A 22,366-nucleotide genomic window follows, 5' to 3' on the forward strand; every position below is an offset into this window, starting at 1 on the left:
GAATATATGTGCTTCATATTGTCAGAGAAATAGTTGTGTAATCTGTATATTTGAAATTTTGCATTTATTATAAATGGTCTAATTTTAGTTCCTAAAAGCACTGACTCTTTGATTCTTTAAAACTCATTGTTTTCAGATCATCTTTAAATATGCTTGTTTTCATTTTAGTACTGCCACAGTACTAACTAATAAGGAAGGCTACTGTTATCACTAACCTCCTATCAGCAATCCCATATATTGGATCCAGCTTACATGGTTAGTACATGGTTAGTGATTATTCTCATTTTGTCATAATTCACTCCAAAGTTCAGACAAGAAATATGGCATTTTAAATATTGGCAATTACTGTAAAATAATAAATGAACAGCATACTGTGATAGAAAATAGAGAAACAAGATGTGGTCATGGAGGGAGACTCTACTTTAGGCAAGTTGTCTAGAAAGGCCTATCTGAGGAGATGTTTTAAATCGAAACTTAAAAGATGAGAAAAAGCCTAGGTGACTCCGTCTGTTAAGTGCCTGGTTTTGGGTCAGGTCATCATCTTGCAGTTTGGGAGTTTGAGCCCCACGTCGTGCTGTCTGCTGTCAGCACAGAGCCTGCCTCAGATCCTCTGTCCCCCTTTCTTTGCCCCTCACCTCTCTCAAAAACAAATAAACATTAAAAAAAAAAAAGAGGAGGGGGGGAGAGGGCTGGAGGGTATAGTTCAAGGCTCAAGGAAGCATATTCCAAGACTCTAAGGTGGAAATGCAGGACTCGTGGGTGTGCACTTGTATTGTTGTACATGGTCCACTCTTGGTTTAGTAGTACTCTGTTGCATTCTATAATTCTTAATAATTTCTGAATAGAGAAAGAAACATGTGAACTGAGTAATAAAAGATTAAGATTCAAATTTAAACTCCATGAGGACAGAAAGGCTCATTTCCACCCCTATGTCATACCCCATATCTAAGGGCTAGCAATAAATACTTGCTGAATGCAAATGTGGCAAGGGGGTATGTCAGAAAACAATTTTAATTAGAGGTACAGCATATTCAAAGATATAACAGACCCATTTACTTTTTTCTATAATTTGTCTATTTCTAATATTTTGTTTGTTACTCTTTTTTTTTTAAGATTTCATTTTTTTGAAGTAATCTCTACATCCAACATGGAGCTTAAAACTCACTACTCTGACACCAAGAGTCACACGCTCCACCAAGTGAGCCAGCCAAGTGCCCCTTGTTTGTGACTCTTGACTGGAGTTCAGGGAGTTAGTTATATAGAAACAGATGCACAGACTTGGAATACACATTAAATAATGCTTTCTTGTGATTTTCAAAGTCTTTTCTGAGGGATGCCCCCAGACTCTGTTACCTCTGTGAATACCATAGAAAAATAGCTTGGCAGGACTTTTTTTTTATTCCAACACAATTTATTATTTTACAATATATTCTCCTTCCATTTCATGTCTACAGCTCCTGCCAGTTAATATTTCTCTACTGAGAGTAATAAATATTATTGAATCTTATCGTTTATTTTATACAAACTAGTTTTCAATACATACTTGTTTGTTTCTCTTTTTTCCTACTTGTTTATTTCTTATGAACTTTTTTTTACCTCTCAGAAAACTTTCAAAATGCTATAAATAATAAAACCATTTTTTCTTTACAAAAGTTAAGTTAATATTTCAACCTAGTTTGCCAGTTTCTTCTACTTCTTTATTAGCATTATTGGAGGAAAAGAAGAGGAAGAGATTGAAACAAGAACCATAAATGATGTAAAGGTATTCACCTTATATGATTGACTATAAAGTTGACATATCATATTGTATTTATTAACATTATAAATATATATCATATCTTTTAATGTGCAATGAGAAATTGGATTACTACAGGCTGTTGTCTTTTTCTTCTTGCACGGCTATCTTATTTAATATTATTTATATTTGGCATTATTTTCTTAAATGCACACGTGTTTATTTTGTTAATAAAAAAACAGTAAAAGGCCATTTTAAAAATGATGTCTCAGGTTTTAAAAATTGTAAATGTCTTTAATTTTTAAAGTTTTTTAGATTTAAAAAGAACATGCCATTGCAAATGGTCAGGTATGCAATCACTTTTTTAACTTCCCATATAAAGCATGTGAATTTGTATGGTATTTGCTTTATGGATTTCAATAAAACTAGAGATTCCTGGCAAAATGCCAAGAAGAGAACCTGTTTCACATTCAAATTTCTGCATCACTGAGAGTGGAATCTTGTGCTTTATCCTCCAGAACAAACACAGTCTTTGCTCTTTCCTGCCTAGAATCATGAATCACTGAATTTCCTTCCCCAGTGTGTGAGCAGCTGTCTGTCTCTCTGGTTCACCCAAGGCTGGTACAAACCAAAAGATGCAATGAAGCACAGAAAAAGAACGTTGTTCCTCTACCACATGAGCCCACATAGATGGATTGAAAAATAAATCAATTTACAATGTAATAGGAAGTGAACAAATATCAGTGCTATGGACCCCTGGGTCTCTTTATACTAGTCAACTATGCATAGGTATGGTGATAAGCAAATGAAGAAATGCAAAGCCGTGCATCTTCACTAGTCTCATCACATGGCTAGCTTATTATCGTGTGCACTCAGCTTTATTCCTGCCTCTCCTCCATCCTCACACTTATTTTTGTTTGCCATTACCAATTTCAGTTGATGCTAAATTTCCATATTTTGACTATCTATGTAAGCAACTGCAAAGTCTTAATATTTCTACCCACCTCCCATTTAAGTGTATTTTATTTATTTTGAGAGAGAGGGAGTTTGTGTGTGCGTGTGTACACAAGCTATGAAAGAGCATGGAGAGAGAGAGAGAGAAACAGGGAGAGAGAGAATCCCAGCGGGCTCCGAGCTGTCAGCACAGAGCCCAATGCCTGACATGGGGTTCAATGCCACATCCCCGGGATAATGACCTGAGTTGAAATCAAGAGTCTGCCTAACTAACTGAACCACTGAGGCATCCCTACTCCCTTCCTGTTTAAAAGAGAATATCACACAAAAAGAAGCCTCTGGGAGAGGGAAATCAGCAACCACATTTGCAAACAACTACTTCATAACTTTTCATCTAGGTGTTTCAGAACAATGTGCCATTTATCATTTGAAAACCATGTAGATGTTTTCCAGCAAATTTATATAACCCACAGATATAAAGAGCACACATAGTCATCCTGAACTTTTCCTCTGCATCATGGAAACACTTCTACAATAGAAAACTAGTGAAATCTTTTCAGTCATTCAAATCTATTTTGCTACGTCCTCTGGTAGTAACACCAATTTCATTTCATATATATCTTAAATAGAACACAAAGATTTGCCTGCCTCTTTGAACTAAACACAGACCACTTTACTTCAGATATTTTTCAGAGACCATACATGTCATCATGACCATCAAATCCCAGAGATTGTTTGTTACAGATACCTTTTACAAGCCCTGAGAGAAGAAAATATAATTTCATCTATGCAAAAATCATCTGCTTGCTTGAAGAGTAAGATCATACATATTATATGGTCAGAAAATATTCTAAAAAATGAAATATTTTAAATTTAAAATATTTAAATATTATAAAGATATTTGTGTCTAAAGAGAAGAGACAATAAAGAATCAAAAATACAAATTAATATGAATAAAAAATGTTCAAGAAATATCTCTCTTATACCCCTCATGTGACAAAGTCTCCTTTGAAAATCAAATCAAATCAAGCTACTGGGATATCTGGAATACTAACTTTCTCCTTGAGTGCTGGTTCCTGGCAAGAATCACTTAGAGAGTTTGCAAACAGTATGAGGATGTAGTGCAACTTTTGGCTCATATTATATACTCAAAAGGCACAAATAATTTGAATTAGTTATGTACGAGAAAGAGATGCAATCAATCAAAGCTGAAGAAAATAGAAACCTCTGGTATTCCTTCATAAACCCCCCTCCCCCACACTGCCCATTAAACATCAAGGTGTGATTTCAATCTGCAGTTTGCATTCTTTTGAATATCTATGCAGACACTATAACTCAGTGCAATGTAAATTTTCAATATGCTGGGTGAGAGAAGGGGGCACAAAACATTTTGGATAAATCAAATGCGTTCTCTCATAGGAAAAAGGTCAGGGCATTTAATTCAGGGGAATGGGCAACCTGATTCTAATCCCTAATCAAGAAGCAGAGAAAAAAAAAAAAGAAATTGAATAGCCTTTTCCCCAAAACTCAGTTTATACTTTATACCAAATCTGTTTGAACATTAGGACCTTACAATTAATGTTAATAATTAATGTTAACAATTAATGTTAAATAATCATAAATAACATTCACTTTTTTGTGGTTGGTATAATTGAAGTTCTGTGCTTCTACATGCATCTTTTTTGGAAAAATTCTTGCACATATTTGACTCTTAATTTAAAAAGTGACAAAGATTCTCTCCTTGGTGAAACTCTACTCCGGCGCTTCTAAACTTTTTCAACTGGGCCTTGACTTTTGAGCTTCGTCATTCTCTGCATTGTCCAATTTTTGCAAGAATCCTGTGAAGTCAGTTTAATCACAATCCCTTAATCCTTAATATGTCATCACCCTCAATATCCCATCAGGCTGTTCATGCTCTGCCCTCTCCCAGGGTACTATCTGATCACCCTGGCCTACCTTCAGAAAGAACCCTGTAAGGTCAGTTTAAACAGAATCTCCCATAACCATTGATGTGTCCTCCTAACAATATTCCACCCACTGACCACCACTCCCCATCCTTGGCTATAAATTCCTACTTTGTTGTTGTTGTTGTTGTTGTTGTTGTTGTTGTTATATTTGGAGTTGAACCCAATCTCTCTCCCTACTGCAAAACCCCACTGCAGTGGTCCTTATACCTACTGTGACAGTCCCACAGAATATAGTCTGCCTTACTATTCTTTGACAAGTGTCATGGATCAGTTTTTCTTTAACAGAAATAGCCCACCAAATAGCAAGTCTAAATGTGTTTTATTTTACTATAATCATGTTCCCAAAAATGTAAATATGAACTTACTGATAGGGAATTAATCATTAGAAATAAATACTAAGTTTATGGACACCTTCTGGTGAAATACAGGAAAAAATAATTTCCAAATTGACATGGATTCTTTTCTAAACTTTTTCTTCTTCTGAAAAGGTAAAAGTTTTTCAACTTTGAGGGGCGCCTGGGTGGCTCAGTTGCTTAAGTGTCCGACTTCGGCTCAGGTCATGATCTCACGGTCCGTGAGTTCGAGCCCTGCGTTGGGCTCTGTGCTTACAGCTCAGAGCCTGGAGCCTGCTTCAGATTCTGTGTCTCCCTCTCTCTCTGACCCTCACCTGTTTATGCTCTCTCTCTGTCTCAAAAATAAATAAACATTAAAAAAAAAAGTTTTTCAACTTTGAAACCTTTAACAATTATTCATGATCACAATTCTTTCTCTTCATTATAAATATTTCTAAATTAACTCTTAATTTTTCTTAATAAACAATTAAATATCATTTATACTTTTATAAGCAAAGAAGATATGCATATATACATATATATGTGTGTGTGTGTGTATATATATATATAACTTGTAAGCCTTTTGTAAAGAATTGCTATAATATTTAGCCTCTTATAAAGCAAATTTATACTAAAGACAAATTTAAAATTGGTAGCTAATGTTAGTAACCATCACAATATGGTCAGGGGTGCCTGGGTGGCCCAGTAGGTTAGGCCTCCGATGCCTCGTTTGGGCTCAGGTCATGATCTCATGGTTTCATGAGTTCGAGACCCACATCGGGCTCTGTGCTGGCAGCACAGAGCCAGCTTGGGATTCCCTCTCCCTCTTTCTCTGCCACTCCCCCACTCATGCTGTCTCAATCTCTCTCAATAATAAATAAACTTAAAATTTAAAAAAATATATATGATCAAATCTATGACTTTAGTAGTAACCTGCATGATGATGAATAATCATATAGTTAAAAGAAAAATCCGATATCCTCTTCCCTTATTTCCATAATATTCAGAAACTCCTTAGGTACTGCTATTAATTCATGATTTCATATGTAGTCTCATGTAGTCAAGACAAAAGAAGTTCCCCTATGTCATAGTTTTGAACTACATACAAAGATTCAGAAAAAATTGCCAGTGTTGTCCCACATGCATTGCATGAATTGTCTCCTACATATGATGGGGATATTAGAGAGATTTCAAATTTTTCACTTCCTGTCCAAATCTTGTCAAGGCTAAAATAAAAAATGTGTATTGTCAGGGTGCCTGGGTGGCTCAGTCAGTTAAGCTCTGATTTCAGCTCTCGTTGTTCCTGAGTTTGAGCCCCACATCGGGCTCCTTGCTGTAAGCTCCTGAGGAGCCTGCTTCAGATCCTTTGTCCCCCTCTCTCTCTGCCCCTCACCTGCTGGTTCTCTCTCTCTTTCAAAATAAATAAATAAACTTAAAAATTAAAAAAAAAATGTGTATTGTAGTGTGTGTGTGTGTGTGTGTGTGTGTGTGTGTGTTTGAATGTGTAATAAAATTCTTGAAACTTTCATTCTTAAATTTGGGTATAATTCTAAAAAAAAATCATTTCCTATTGTGGCATCTTTATAGGCTGGGGCACACACAGTAACAATTCAGCTACTTTTTGTTGCAGAAATGCTTCTATAATCCTGGTTTAGCTGGTCCTTGCTATATTTCTCAATATCAATGAAACTCAAAACTTCCTTTTAACTCAGATTTCTTTTTAAATTTTTTGTGAGAATCTTACTGATGTAGATGGTTGATATTTTTGTTGTATTTGCAGCTAATTACATATTTGCAAATAAAACTGAGAATACAATAATCCAAAATTTTTTAGTTATCTATCTTTACTAAGATGAGAAATTTAGTTTAATATGCTACTGTTGGCATCCAAATTGAACCCTTAAATATACTTTTTCTTTTATCTCTTTATCTGATTTCCCAAACACAAAATAATTTTTAAAATGTTTATAGATGAAATAAATCTATCACATGTTCATTGTTATTAGTATATATTTCAAAAATATTACTAATAGTAAAATCCTAATACATTTTTAGTATGTGTTTTGAATAAGCATATAATAGTTTTTCACAGTAATATCATTACAAGATGACTATTCACTATGAAATCGCAATGATTTCAAACACATTTAACTTTATTCATATTTTCTTTCCACTTCAAGAATTTTGTCATTCCTGATTAGAAATCCCTCTTGTTCCCTTTTCTTGGTAGAACAATCTTCACTGCCAAACTTGTAACTATTTATATTTTAAAGAGTTCCAAAGAGAAAGGTTCTTTAAGATAATGTGATCTTTTTTTTTCTAAGCATTAAGGTACTTTTCAATTGTGCTTATGGATTTCAAACAGTGATCAGCATTTTCTCTGTATTTATACTGATGGGTGAATATAACACTGGAAATAATAGGAATATTGTGTTGCTCCATACATATTACCTCCTACTGGAAACGTGATCAGCCTCACATTTTTTCTCTTTAGTAAAATAATTAAATAATAATAACATAAATTCTATATTCCTTTTCTCAGCTACCATGAAGGAATCCAAAATAGCAAATGACATAGAGAGGGCAAACAATTGAGCTGAGTAAGGAAAAATGAAACAAGTAAAAATGTAACCATAAAATTTCATATATGTGAAGATTTGAGTACTTGGCCAATATAAATAATGAAGTAGTAAAATCATTGTAAATCAAATAATGCATGCCTTTCTTTTTTTAAAGATAACAAGTGTACAATTTTTACTTTGACACAGAAAAAGAAGAGTCATGACTTATTTGTAACAGTTTCCAAAGAAAATATTAATGATTTTAAAATAATATTATTTGAATTAATTTCAATATATACAACCTCATCTAGTGCCCTCTTCTAGTACTAAATTCACATCAGTAGTCAGTAGTAAGTCTGTCCACACATAAGGAAACTTGAACCTTAAGATCAATTCCAGTAACTCTGAAAACCAGCTACAGAGTAAATGCACTTGTAGATCAATTAATGCTGACACTGAGTCTCCACACAAGCTCAATTTAATCAGAATCCCTGGTGATGGGCTCAAGCATCATTATTTTTAGGTAGTTTCCCAGGTGATACTAATAGGTAGAGAACTGGTGATAGAGTCCGAAACACTCATTTTATAGATTTGAAAACAGACATAAAGAAATGTAAACTTCTCTGAAATCAAAGTTACTAAGAGGCAATGTCAAGAAGCTTACCTAGGGTCTTCTGACTCAGAGCATGGTATTAAACATGGAACCAGTTTTTAATTTTTCTTACTCCTCTACTGGTCACTTCATTCATTCATTCTCTCTCTCTCTCTCTCTCTCTCTCTCTCTCTCTCTCTCTCTCTCTCCATTCTAATTATTTGCTTTGATAAAGCCAAATATATCATTTCTAGTTCTACTTCACTTATTTTTCTTTTGATATTTTTTTTCTGAAAGTAAAACAACTGTCCCAAGATTTTGGAGTAAACCTGGTATATTAGAGTTCTCCAGACAAACAGAAGCAATAAGGTGTGTGTGTGTGTGTGTGTGTGTGTGTGTGTGTGAGAGAGAGAGAGAGAGAGAGAGAGAGAGAGAGAGAGAAGGGGAGGGGAGGGGAGGGGAGGAGAGGAGAGGAGAAGAGAGGAGAGGAGAGGAGACAGGAGAGATACATTATGAGGAATTGGTTCACATAATTTTGGGGACTGAGAAGTCCCACGACCTGTAGTCAGCAAGCTGAAGACCAAAGACAGTCAATACACAGTCTGCGTTTAAAGGCCCTGAAAACCAGGAAAAGTTGATGCTACATATTCCAGTCTAAAAGCCAGCAGGCTCAAGAAGCAAGAGGAACTGATGTTTCAGCCAGTCTGAAGGCCAGAAAAGACCAATGTCAGAGCTCAAGCTGCTAGGCTGGAGGAGGTCCCCTTTGCTTAGACTTTGCATATTCTGTTCAGGCCTTCAGTTGATTGGATGATCCCCAGCCACAGTGAGGAAGGCTATCTTCTTCCCTCAGTCTATTGATTCCAATGTTAATCCCATTCAGAAACACCCTCACAGACACAGAATAAAGTTTGGCCAAATGTTTGGGTACCCAATGGCCCAGTCATGTTGACACATAAAATTAACCATCACAGCTGGAATCTGGAAATTCTATTCCCCAATTCTCAAACAAGGTACAGACACACCTTTGTACCTCACAAATACACTGTGCCACCAAGCTCTGGGCTCATTGTAATTGCTTTGCTTGTTGATCTACCAATTCAGAATAGGGTCATATTTATCCTGTGTGGAATATACCACAATAAATGGTCACTGGAGTTTGTGTTCTTGCTTCTTTGAGACTGACTCAGGATTGACTTCCCTTTTCATCATACAAGACCACAAAATCAGTAACACTGACATGTGCTTTAAGCACTAGGCTATGAAATATTCAAGATGATGATTCAGCTGAAAGTTGAATGTGGCCTGCACATAATAGGCATTCAACAAATATCTGATGACTGAAGAAATAAATGATGCCACCTGAATTCTTGTTCCTATCTAAGGAAAACTCTAAAACTAAGCAATTTAGGTAAAGGAAGACTATTTTCTTTCACAAAGTATTTAAACAAACAAAAAACTCCACTAAGGGGAAATACAAGCCTTTTCTATAACTTTTTGGCTGTTATGAGTGGGGTACTAAGCTTAAATGTCAATTTTCATTTTTCAGGAAAATTGGATTTTGAAAAATTAAATGAACAGCACATTTACAACTTGGGAAAGAATGGGCTCTCTACGTCAATAAACTGCAGCCCTGTGAATGATTTAGAAAACTGTCAATCCCCAGCTGGAATTGCATCAAATTGCATCCACCTCAAAGGACAGAAACTGAGATGTATGATCACTTTCCAGTTAACATGGGGAAATTACAGTCAATTTGAGAATCTTAGTTAAGGCATTCCCTGTCCTCCTGCATTTTCAGCTAGCTTATCATGGATAGATGCATGTTAAGTGACAGCAAGCTGATCCTAAGACATATTATATGAATGTGGTTGGAATAAGAAATGTCCAGATCAAGCTTGGAGCCTTAGAAGGCCTTCTAATAAAGGGACTGAGAGTTGTTTGTTAGTTTTCCATATACATACAAAATCAAGACATTAATCAAACCCATTTATTACTCAACGCCTTCTGTGTGTCAGCTTATTTACAAGTATTACATTATTTATTCATAGCCACTCTAGTAAGTAGTATTCTTTCCATTTTACAAATGATAAAACTGAGGCTTAGAGAATTGAAGGATATGCAGATCTTGGTCAACTTAGGATGAGGTTACATCCCAATAAACCTATCTTTAGCTGAAAATATCGTTAAGTCAAAATGCATTTTATACACCAAACCTACCAAACATCAGAGCTTAGCCTGGCCTACCTTAAACATATTTAGAACAGGTACTTTAGCCTACAGTTGGTCAAAATCCTCTAGCACAAATTCTATCTTATAATAAAATGCTGGATATCTCATATAATGTATTGAGTATTATACTAAAAGTGAAAACCAGAATAGTTGTATGGATACGGTATGGTTGTAAGTGAATCAGTGAATTTACTTTCCTCATTGTATGGCTGGGAACTGTGGCTCCCCACCACTACTCAGCATCACAAAGAATATGAAACCACATATCACTAGCCAGGGAAACGAGCAAGATTCCAAATTTGAAGTATGGTTTCTACAGAATGTGTTACAGGGGTGCTGAAGGGGTTCTGGACAGCCTCCCTTCCCCTTTGTCCCACTCCTAAATGTGCCACTTTGTCATGTGAAAAAAAGGCACTAAAGGCACTTGAGTCCCTGTGGGTTCAAGAGAAACTTTTGACCTTCCCTTAACCACACAGAAAAATCTAAAGTAGGGGGATCTTTTCCAGAGTAAGAGTTATTAACAGAGATAAATTATACCTGAGTGACCCTCTATATAGTAGGGCAAACAACTAATTACCAATCATCTGCTCTTCTTACAGCCCTGTGAAATGTATTTCTTTCCTCTGAAATCCCAAACCCTACCCCCTTCTCCTTAATTCAGAATGACAGATATACCTCATTTGGCCTGTCTTTGGAATTTGCATGTCTATGTGCATTCCCTGTACGTATGCATGCCTATTAAGTTTGACTTTCTCCTGTTAAACTGTCTCATGCCAGTTTGATTTTTAGTCCAGCTAGAAGGACCTTTGAGGGGACAGGAATTCTTGCTCCCCAATAGCGCATTGCTTATGAACCATTATAAAGCTGAATAATCTTGTAGAACCATCATAAGTTGGGACTGTCTGTATGGCATATAAACAATGAATAAAAGATTGAACCAAGATTAGCTCAGAACTCCAGCTTTTACAACTACACAGTACTGCCTTCTATATTTCATGTTGTATTTTACCTAGATGTAGAGGATCTTTCATTTTGGTGACAGAACTGGCATAATTTTATCAATTTAAGTATAGTAACTGGAGGTAGGCAGTCCCAAGGTTAATGTAAGTCAGTTTATTTTTATGATTTTGGTTTAAAGAATCATTTTGATGACTTTTGAAACTCAGGAGATCTGAAACATTTCCAAATTTTCTAGAACGCTGACAGAAGACAGGTACTTTGACAGTAATTTCTCCTTATTTCTTGTAATGACAAAAATACAAAGAGTGAGAAAGAGACTAAATTTGTACAATGATAATGGCTTTGTTTAGGTAAAAAACTTCATTATAGTGTTAAAAAAACAATGACTTAGACTTGGCTTAATTAATTCTGGTGCAATGAGCCCAGGGAGGTAGGTATGATTTTTAATTTTAAGTGTCAATTTGACCGGGCCACAGGGTGGCTAGAATCTTTGGCTAACCATATTTCTGGGTGTGTCTTTGAGGGTATTTCTGGATATTAGAATTTGAATCAGTAAACTGAATAAAGAAGATTACCCTTACCAATGTGGGTGGGCATCATCTAATCCATATCAGGCTTGAATGAAAGAGAATGGTGGAAGAAAAAAGAATCCACTCTGACTGATTGAGCTGAGAGAGTGTTCATCTTCTGCTTGACTGGGGCTTACATTACCAGCTTCTCTGGCTCTCAGGCCTTCTGGCTTGAACTGGAACTATATTTCCAGCTTTTTGGATCTCCTGCTTAGAGACAGCAGATATGGGAGTTAGTGTCCACAATCATGAGTGTTATTCTTTATAACAAATGTCTTTCTCTCTTTCTCTAAGGGTGTGTGTGTGTGTGTGTGTGTGTGTGTGTATACATATATATATATGTGTGTGTGTGTGTATATACATATATATATATTGCTTGTATATATGTTGTACATATATACAAGCAATATATATATTGCTTGTATACATGCTCATATATGCTTACATTAGCTGTATATGTACATGTATATGTATAAATAGATGATACATATATATATATATGGCTCTTGTTGATTCTGCTTCTCAACAGAACCTTGACTAATACAGTAGGAAGTAAAAGGTAAACTAATTTAAAACATCTATTTTTTTAACATGAACACAGTAGTTCTGGAGGTATACCACCCCCCTGCTTTTCTGCAGGTCAGCTGTACCCAACTAGATATGTGATACCTACGATCATATGAGAAATTCTAAATTTTTAAAGTCAGATGAGAGCCTGTTACAGATGTCCTCCAGCCAGTGTTTTAGATTAAGCAATCTATTTTTTCTAGAATAAATTTAGTAATTTAATAAAGAATAAGATGTAGTAATTTAATCAACCTCATTGGATGACATTTTAAAATACAAATAAAAAATAGGATACATCAAACAATTTATTACACTAAACGCTAGGGTCTTTTTTTTTTTTACACCTTTCAAAACCATTAAGGAGTATGATTTTAACATAATGCTCAAAGAAAAAAAGTAATGTAGGAAATGATAAGCATAATCAATCATTGATCACATTATATGTAATTCAATATATACTAATCACACATTTCATCTTCAAATAATGAACTTCATTCATGCAGGGAATTATTAATACTGTCTTCACTGAGGTAGTAGAGCTATTTATCTAAAGATTTGTCTGATATTAAAGAACATGGAATCTAACATGCATCCAAAGATTATGGTCTCGTTTTAAATCTATGGTTCAGTTTAGTGTTTTACTCAGGTGTTGGGATAGCATGAAATGCTGAGGAATAAATACTCACTCCTGACAATTTAATCTAGAAACAAGAACCCCTTACTCTGACAGCAACCTGAAAGGGCCATTTGTTCTACCTCCTTGAACAGGTCTAAATTTAACTCACTACTTTATCAATCACCTCCAAAGGCAGTCTAGAATTTTAAAAATATATTCTATTTTTTTCCTCAAAAAGTATGCCAAATTAAAAAGAAAATTAATGTTTATTATTTTTGAGAGACAGAGAGAGACAGAGTGTGAGTGGGGGAGGGGCAGAGAGAGAGAGAAAGACACAAAATCTGAAGAGGCTCCAGGCTCTGAGTTGTCAGCACATAGGACTTCAGGCTCGAATTCACAAGCTGTGAGATCATGACCTGAGCTGAAGTCGGATGCTTAACCGACTAAGCCACCCAGTGCCCCAAGTATGCCAACTTTTAAATTGCACTTTTTCTTTTTTCCCTTAGCACATATCTCCATTTTTTCTCAATTACTGTTTTTTTTCAATGTTTATTTATTTTTGAGACAACGCGAGAGATACAGTGCAAGCAGCAATGGAGGGGCAGACAGAGGGAGACAGAATCTGAAGCAGGCTCCAGGTTGCTGTCAGCCCAGAGCCCGAAGTGGCACTCGAACTCATGAACCCTGAGATCATGAGCTGAGCCGACACTTAACCGACTGAGCCACTCAGGTGCTTCTCAATTATTGTTTTACTTACACTTCTTAAATAAATGGTTCTCAAACTTGGGTGCACGTTGTTATTTGGTGAACTTTTAAAAAAATTCAGTGTCTGTGTCTCGTAATCAAAGATTCTGATTCACTTGGTTTTGGATGAGACTCAAGGATTTGTATCTTTTAAAAACTCCTTGGGTGATTCTACTGCATAATCATTGGAAAACACTGCCTACATCTTTTGGATGCAATATTTAACAATATCTAGAGCAATGCAAACTTATTTATTAAGACAGAAGTATAAATAATAATCACACATGACATAACTATGAATTATTCAAAATCCAGTATAAAAAATAGAAAAGGACAATAAAAAGAGAAATTAAAACCAAAGCAAAAAACTACCATACATTTAAAACACCATGAACTAATTTCCAGTATAAAGACCATCATTAATCTTACTCTCCTCTTTATTACCAGAAGCTTCCTGAACTACTTTAGCTGTGGTCAAGATTCTGTAGCTTCTGTCTATAGCTAGCCAAATTTGTTTTTGTCACTTTGAATACCAGATGCTAACATTCTGAAAACTAAATTGATACCTTGTAAAGCAAGTGTCAAAGGAACAGTCATTGTGGCTGTCCCAAAACCCAGGCACCCACTAGCCAAGGAACACCTAGAACCCTTCAGTAATCCTCTGGACTAGTTGTATGCTGTGTTCTTCTGGGGATCTTTAAAAATCTGCTGATACCCAGGCCCTACTGCCCCAGAGATCTGAGGTGAGGCTCAGGAATCTTGTTTTAAAACCTCTCCAAGTGTTTGTTATATGAAGCCAGAGTGGGGAACCATTGACTCAGATAGGTTTGAAAAATCTGAAGGTCATATAAATGTGGCCAATTTGTGATACACTCAGGATAACAAAATCTGAGGAACCCCTCCTCACTCCCTTATATACCTTCAACTACCCTAACATTCCTTCCCTTTATAGTTACTCAAAGGTTGTTTTTCATTTTGAACTTTTTTTTTTAACTCTATAAAAACAAAACAAAACAAAACCAAACAAAAACAGGGATTTAAAGTTAGGAGAGTACTATGATTTGGTATAAATTCTCTAACTCCTAGACTGGTTTTCATCAGAGGTAAATAGATATTTGGGACTTTGATCCTTCTGTTACATTTTGTTTAATTTATCTTTATTCTCAATTCTTCAGAGTTTAGGTGTCAAAGATATCCCACATTGTTCCTCAGAAGTGAGAAAAATGTAGCAAACATGATGAAAAATTACAAAGCTTTTTCCCTTTCTTTTCAACCCTCCAGATGAGAAATAATTTCTTAGTCTATGATATTAACAATAATGAAAGCAAACACACACACTTTATCATTATATAGCACTATGTACCAAGACTGTTCTGAATACTTTGCACATATTAATTCATTTACTCCTAAAAACAACCCAGTGACAAAGGTAATATTTCACCACCATTTTACGAATGAAAAAAGAGAGACATGGAAAGGTTCAATAAGTTTCTTGAGGTCATTTAGTAGATAAACTGTCCTTTAAAATCTGTGTTCTTAATGAAAATACTATGATATCTCTAGAAGAATTAAGATTTATCTTCCTAGAGTAGACAGATGATTTACCCTATTATTATGCTTGTAATTAATGTATTCAGTTTTCATAATCTGGTGGGACAATGCAGCAGAAACAAAATCTAAGTTTTATAGTATTTTTTCTAGTGATATATGTACCACAAAATCACCTTGAAATTGCTAAAGGCATTCTTTTGTCCCCAGAAATATAGGTATATTGGAATTATCTAGGAACTACCTGTTGGAAAAATCAGTCATGTTGGAGACTTCTTCCAATGAAGAGTCATTTTGAATAATTTCAAACAAATCCCCTCAGAAGATTTGGCCTAAATAAGGTGGGAAGTTAAATTAGTTGTGGGAAAGAAAAAAGCATTAAAAAGTTCCCACACTTCTAGGAAAAGTCTAATTGTTGGTTAGCTTTAGAACTAGTCTTAAAAGTTCAATCAATTCAGTTCTGTGGACAGACTCTATAAGCCAACCAATCAGTGATAGCCTCATTTGAAAGTCAGCCAATTAGCAATAGACTCAGTCCAGTGGACAAGCTTCTAAGGCCTACTTAACTTACTATGTCTTTAATCCACTCACCAATGATTCAAATGAGATCAGAAGTCTGCCTTGCTCAACAAGACTATGGCTGACTTCATAACTCTCTATTTCACTTTTTTTGATTTGATTATTTTTTTTTTAATATTTTAAGTAATCTATGCACTGAACGTGAAGCTCAAACTCACAACCCCTAGGTCAAGAGTCACATGCTCTACTGACTGAGCCAGCCAGGCGCCCCATCACTTTTTGATTGTGGATACTGAGTGGTGATCTCTTTCCACAATAAAGGATATAATTAAGTAGTTTTTCTTTAAATGTTTAAAATTCAATGCTACTTGAATCCTAGAACTCACCCAGTGTCAGTGGTTCTAGCTATATTATATGGGACAAGTCAGATCCAGTGATGACACATTCCCCCTCTAGTAGAGTGTCACCCATGGGCAAAGCTTCACATGCGAATCAAAAATGCTGTATAGAATGATGGGTCTGCCCTGAGCATCTGTCCACAGGGCAATTTCTACTGTTAGACTGAAAGGTACAGTTGCCCATTTGTGGAGTCAGGGGGTCTTTAAATTGTTCTGGTGGGGGACATCTCAATGCACCAGGGAACTTCATTTGTTAGCAGGACAGCCCGGTTTTTAACACTGCCATGACATGGTACAAAAAAACAAAAGCAGCTAGAGAATGGTTAAAACAGGCTCCCGTTTCTTTCCCCATTGACTGGAAAAGCTAGATACACTTCAAATTGTGTAAACCTTTAAGGTTTGGGGGAATCCAGCAGGAAGAAGATCTTTAAGAGATAATGGTATACTTCCTGTTAATAAGACACATAGGTTCTCAAACAATAAACTGAAACAATAAGGATATTCATGTATTTGCATTTCAAGCTTGGAAGGAAGTTTATACTTGTGAATGTGTAATTTCTGTTTTAAATAAAATCTCATGGCTCCTTTGGGTACCTTTAAAAATTTATTTTCAATAAGAACTTACTTGGGAACCTATTTTGATATATTAATTTAAACATACTGTAGCAATTCTTAAATATCCATATTATTTTTCTCATCACCAGAACACCCTTGTTTTACTTCTATACATTTTTGATATATCAGTTTTCTTTAATTCTCCCTAGGAATTATATATCCATATACTATGAGTATCAGAGTCCTAATTTATTGTTTACCATTACAGAAGAAAATCATCAAAAAAGTTTCTAACATTTGTTCAGTATATTCTGATAATTTAAACTATGGAACAAATTTGTATTAGGTTTAGTTTATCATGGGATGGCCTCCAAGAGACAAGAGCAAAAATACTAGCTCCATGATATTAGAAACATAGCTGAAAGTTCCTATATATATTATAGAAACCTATATCTCTTTATCATGTAACTTATGCTGATTTTTGTGTTCAAAGCTTTGGAAATTACTGCTGATAACCTTCTACAATATAGTCATGCTTATAAATTCTTAATAAAAAAAATCCGGCTTACACTAGAAGAGTAATGAGGCATTACCCAATTGACACCAGCTATTAAAAACAAATACAAACTATACGGAGGACATTACTTTTAATCTGCTAAATGATGAAAAAGAATGGTGGCAATAGAGTAGACATTAACAATTTTATTTTATACTAAAATAAGTTAGAAAATATATTTGGTAATTACTTTGCTCAATTTCTCTGATGTTAACTGTGTCTAGAAAGTAATAAACACTCAATAAATGTTAGTATTTGTTATTTTATTGTTGTTGCTATTATTTATGATGATGATGATCTAATTTTTAGCCCTTGGTGTGTGGCATATGGATGACAATTTTTTAAAGTGTGCAAATGAAGTAGTAAGCCATTTCAACCTTTTGAAGATTTCTGGTTTTTACATAGATTTTGTAATTCATATAATATATGGTAGAGCGGTATGTTTATATATCGGGTGTATAGTCAAACTGTTACTATTTGAGATGTTACCTTTTTCTTTCCTTTATTTTGCTACCATGCTGAATCAAGAAAATAAAGTGGTTTCTAACTTGAAGGAAGTTTGACCTGCATTCACCTTAAAGTAATATCATGATAGTTTGTTTTCTGAAGGATGAAGTATTTGCTATGAATGGAAGACAATTCCCAGTTTATAGGACAATAAATAGGATGTTGATGGCAGAAAAGCCATTGCCAGCAGAGCAAACCAGAAGAATGTCAGCTAGAACTGCTGCACCTCACCAGAGCAGACAGCAGCCCCACCTGATCAACACGGGCACCAATCCATGTCAAGCCCACAGTGCCTAAAGTAGCTGCCTACTCAGCCATGTATAATTTAGTTGTTCTCTGAACAGGAACTTAAATCCTCACCCTGGTCCCTGTAGCTGATTTCTCCCAGGCAATGACTTCACACTGTTGATGACATGATACATGATAGGTGGAAGAATCAGCTCACAGAAGTAGATACAGTTCTCAAAGTTGCTAGGGCATCGCAATGCTGATTCATTACAAGAAACTCAAACTCATGAGCAGAGAGCTACATGGAGTGCTCACACTCTGGGTGCAACTTTCTCTTTTTTTCTTTCCCAAAGGTATGACTGATTGTTTAAATATATTTTGCATTTGAATTCTGTCCAGTAGAATATTCACTCTCCTTTAGCAACAGCTTCCCCAATTATCGGTTTATATTCACAGCTTCACTCATTTGCTTTATCTGCTTAGCCCTAAAGGCATTTGAGTTTTGTAACTCCTGTGAATAACCTGTACACCACAGGAAGTCAGGGATTATGTCAGTTTCATTCACTAATGTGTGTCTGGCACCTACCAGAATGCCTTACACATTGTAGGCTATCATTAATATTTGATGAAGCAAAGAATACATATATCAATGAATCACAGCCTTGTATTCAGATCTTCAGAATGAGAAACAGAAAAGTAAAATTTATACATGCCTACCCTGATCATCTTTGTATTCCTTAAAAATGCCCATTACCTGTTCCCATTAACTCTGGCAAACTGGTGCAAATTAAGGCAGGCTATCTAAATGAGTTACTATGCTATGTTACTATGAGTTACCAAATCAAAAATTGCAATTTCTCAGTCCTGGAGGTGAAGGCTATCAAGAAATTCCAGACCATTATTTTGAGGGTGCTCTGAGTATATAAGATATTGCTTCTAAAAGATAATCAACATACAGATGCACTGCCACCTGTCATATACTTTTTAAAAATAATCTGTCTGAGAGAGAGAAAAATGGGAAAAGGGAATTCTTAACAGTTGTGATAAACAAAGCTAAGACAAGCTCCTTTCATTGGTACAAAATTTGACAGTCTTATTTATGAGTGGCTCAAGGATACAGTGTGAAACCAAGAGAGGGTATTGCCACCAACTTTTCTTTGAACAGGCTAGCCTATGAGTTTTTGGCACCTAGCTCAATGGCTTTTGAACAGGCACTTTGGAAACAACAAAACATTTTTATCACATCCTTTATGCTCTTTTGGAACCTTTGTATCACTTAAAAACACATAGTGATTCTTAATCTCAATGTTGTACATGATCTAGAAATTTCATCTCCAAAACTGAGAAAACTTGTTGGCGGGGAAGTACAAAATGATTGCCTCTTTCTAATACCTGCAGTAGGAGCATGATAATAACAGTAAGACAACTTCTCCTTTCTCTCAAAGATAATTATGGCTCTCTAGAATTCGGCATCTGTGCTACCAGATGTTACTGTCAAACACGTAAGCAATGGGTTTGAGCATTGCACAAACCTGGCCAGCTTCCAAGAGTCTTTGTCTGAATACCTCAGCAGAAGCAGGTGGCTTTCTGGAATCCGAGGTGTTAAGTACCATAGCACACAAATCCTGCTTCAAAAGGAAGAAATGATTTTTTCTAATGATGGATTGAATCTATGTAGGTTCAAGCCACCACTATGGTGCTACTGATAGACATTATTATAGCTATGTTTTACATGGAAGGAATAAAAACTAAAATGTTTAATATCACTAATAAAAAATGAAAATAATTATACACCAAAAATATGTCACCATTTTCCTTCAAATAAATGACATCCTACTGTCATGGCAACTAAGATTTTGTAACAATGGAAATAAATGTTTTTTTAGAAAAAAATGCAAAGTTAATGTTTTAAGGTAGACTGTGCAATGTCAGTTACATAATGTTATCAGTGTTAGGAAGACATTAAAATGTTACTTAGATGATGTAGTGAGTTTTAATAGAGTATTTCCTAAAACTGAATGGAATTCTTACAATTTGATGTTGTTCTTCCTTTTTGATGTTCAAATAGGCTTCAAGTTATAAAATAATGGTAATATACCATGGTTTTGTTTTTCTTTATTTGAGTAAATTGAAAGTTAATAACCATAAATTTTTTTGAGAAATTAAATGTAAAATATCTATGTTTCTATATACATACATACATATATGTATCTATGTATCTAAGATTTGAAAACAAATTTCTCTTATCTCTAAATTTACTTTAAAAGATATTAGTTGACCTTTTCCTAAAGGATGCCACAGACAAAATCAGTGCTTCTACTTATCAAGATCTACTCAAATTCAAATAATTCAGGAACTATATTAAAATGAAGTCATTTGCTTTATGTGCATTTTTATGATTAAATAAATGATCCATTTCAGATCATGAAAAAGTGTGTGTCTATCTGATGTCAGTAAATCATAATTTAATTAAATTCAGTTAAAAAAATCTTTTTTTTCAAAAAGGGAAAAATCAAGACAGCCTACAGACGGTAAAATAGGTAAGCGATTGGTTTTTCTGCTACTATTCTGTCATCAAATAGTTACAGGAACACACACACAAAATGAAGGAAAATATTAACTTTGAGTCATGTACATTATTTTTACTACTCAGTTCTTGTGATTGAAGTCATTCATTCTTCAAAATCAACTTGATCCATCATCCCATTAGAAGTACATGTAGCATGCTTTACTTTGTAAAGTGGGGTAAGCAAAACTCTGAATCTCATTTCTCTGATATTTTTCTTATGCATTCTCTTACTGGTAATTATTTTAGCTTGCCATTTATTTATTAGTAGTCCCACCAGAGGGCAGACAGGGAAAAACTCAAACTAAAAGCTGAAATAAGCACAATACTGGTATTTATTCATTTTTCCATCAAGGTTGTGGAGAGGCATTATGATGCTATTTCAGACCATTCAGCATTGTTTTCCACAGTCCTTCTCTTGTTTCTGGGTAGGCTGGAGACTGTCTTCATGATCTAATAATTATCTAAAATAAATTTTAGTGGAACATAATTTATTTTGTATGAAGAGTGAGTCAACAAACACACATGTGGAAAATTTAAAATTTAAGACAGTTCATAATAATAAGCCAATAGAGAGACTTCAGCTGGTGAGATTTTTAACTATCCCATGGGAGCCATGAATCATACTTATTACCAAATACAGTATGTGTCACATTTTTTACAATGAGAATTCTGACAAAGGTGAAAACAGAGAATTACATTAATCCAATCTGTATGCTACAAAAACATATAAAACAATTTCCACATCCACAGGAGTCAGTCAGTACTTGATTTTAGCTCTATTTCTGAGATGATAAAAAAGGAAGTGTAATAGCCACTTTATTATATTTGTCAAAAGAGAGGATGCCCTGCAAACAACCTCAAAATTCTCTGAAATGGTAGGAAGAACTGTTCTAGAATATCATTTTAAAAAAAACTTATAATGCTATAATTATGATAAGGAACAGCAAACCATTATTGTCAAAACTATTTTCTGCAAAACTAGTAGGAAATATGCATTTTTGTAATGGTAATAATTCAGGTAAAAAACTACAGAGGGGTTTTAAGATAGTAATACAAAATTTAATGCTTAGGTTATCACTAAATTAGCTAAGAACTAAGTAAGTTCTTAGTTCAGTCTAAATAGCTTTATCTTTGAGTCTAGATTTATAAATATAGGTTCAATAAATATCAAATGAAAGAAGAAAAAATCATTTCCTTCCTGGTAAGAAGTAATTATTATCCATTGCTCTCTAAACTCAGAAATGATAAAGCTAACTGTTAATTCTGAAGATAATCTGTTCTCAAAGTCCTTAACATCTACATCTTTTAGTGTGTGTATATCCGTTGAATGCTACACTAAGTATGTAACCTGGGAGCATATTTTTTTCTAAATTGGAGAGATATGAGTAACTTAGCTAAAGAGAGATTAATAGTTCAATAGGCACAGAAAATATTGCTATAGAGGAATTAAATCAACACTGATTTATGAGAGTCATCAAAACATGGTAAACATTGGCTATAGAAATTTTGGCACCACCTAAGTAAAGTGTAAGGGGTCCAAGAGAAATTATCCTGCCTATTGGCAAATAGTAGATCCTCAAAAATCCCTCCCTTGCCAAGGATGAATTAAAAGATTTAAAATGTAATATGCATGAAAAAATACTGCAGTAAATACAGTAAA

The 22,366-nt window shown here is 34.8% G+C and overlaps 1 protein-coding gene across 11 annotated transcripts in view; it reads right to left on the reverse strand.

Moving 5' to 3' along the window:
• The window catches only part of NAALADL2 (N-acetylated alpha-linked acidic dipeptidase like 2), a 1,320,599-nt gene that overhangs the window by 622,474 nt on the left and 675,759 nt on the right, over positions 1–22,366 (reverse strand). The gene's annotated exons all lie outside the window — the stretch shown is intronic.

This window comes from Acinonyx jubatus, chromosome C2 (assembly GCF_027475565.1).
Source record: "Acinonyx jubatus isolate Ajub_Pintada_27869175 chromosome C2, VMU_Ajub_asm_v1.0, whole genome shotgun sequence".
NCBI lineage: Eukaryota > Metazoa > Chordata > Mammalia > Carnivora > Felidae > Acinonyx > Acinonyx jubatus.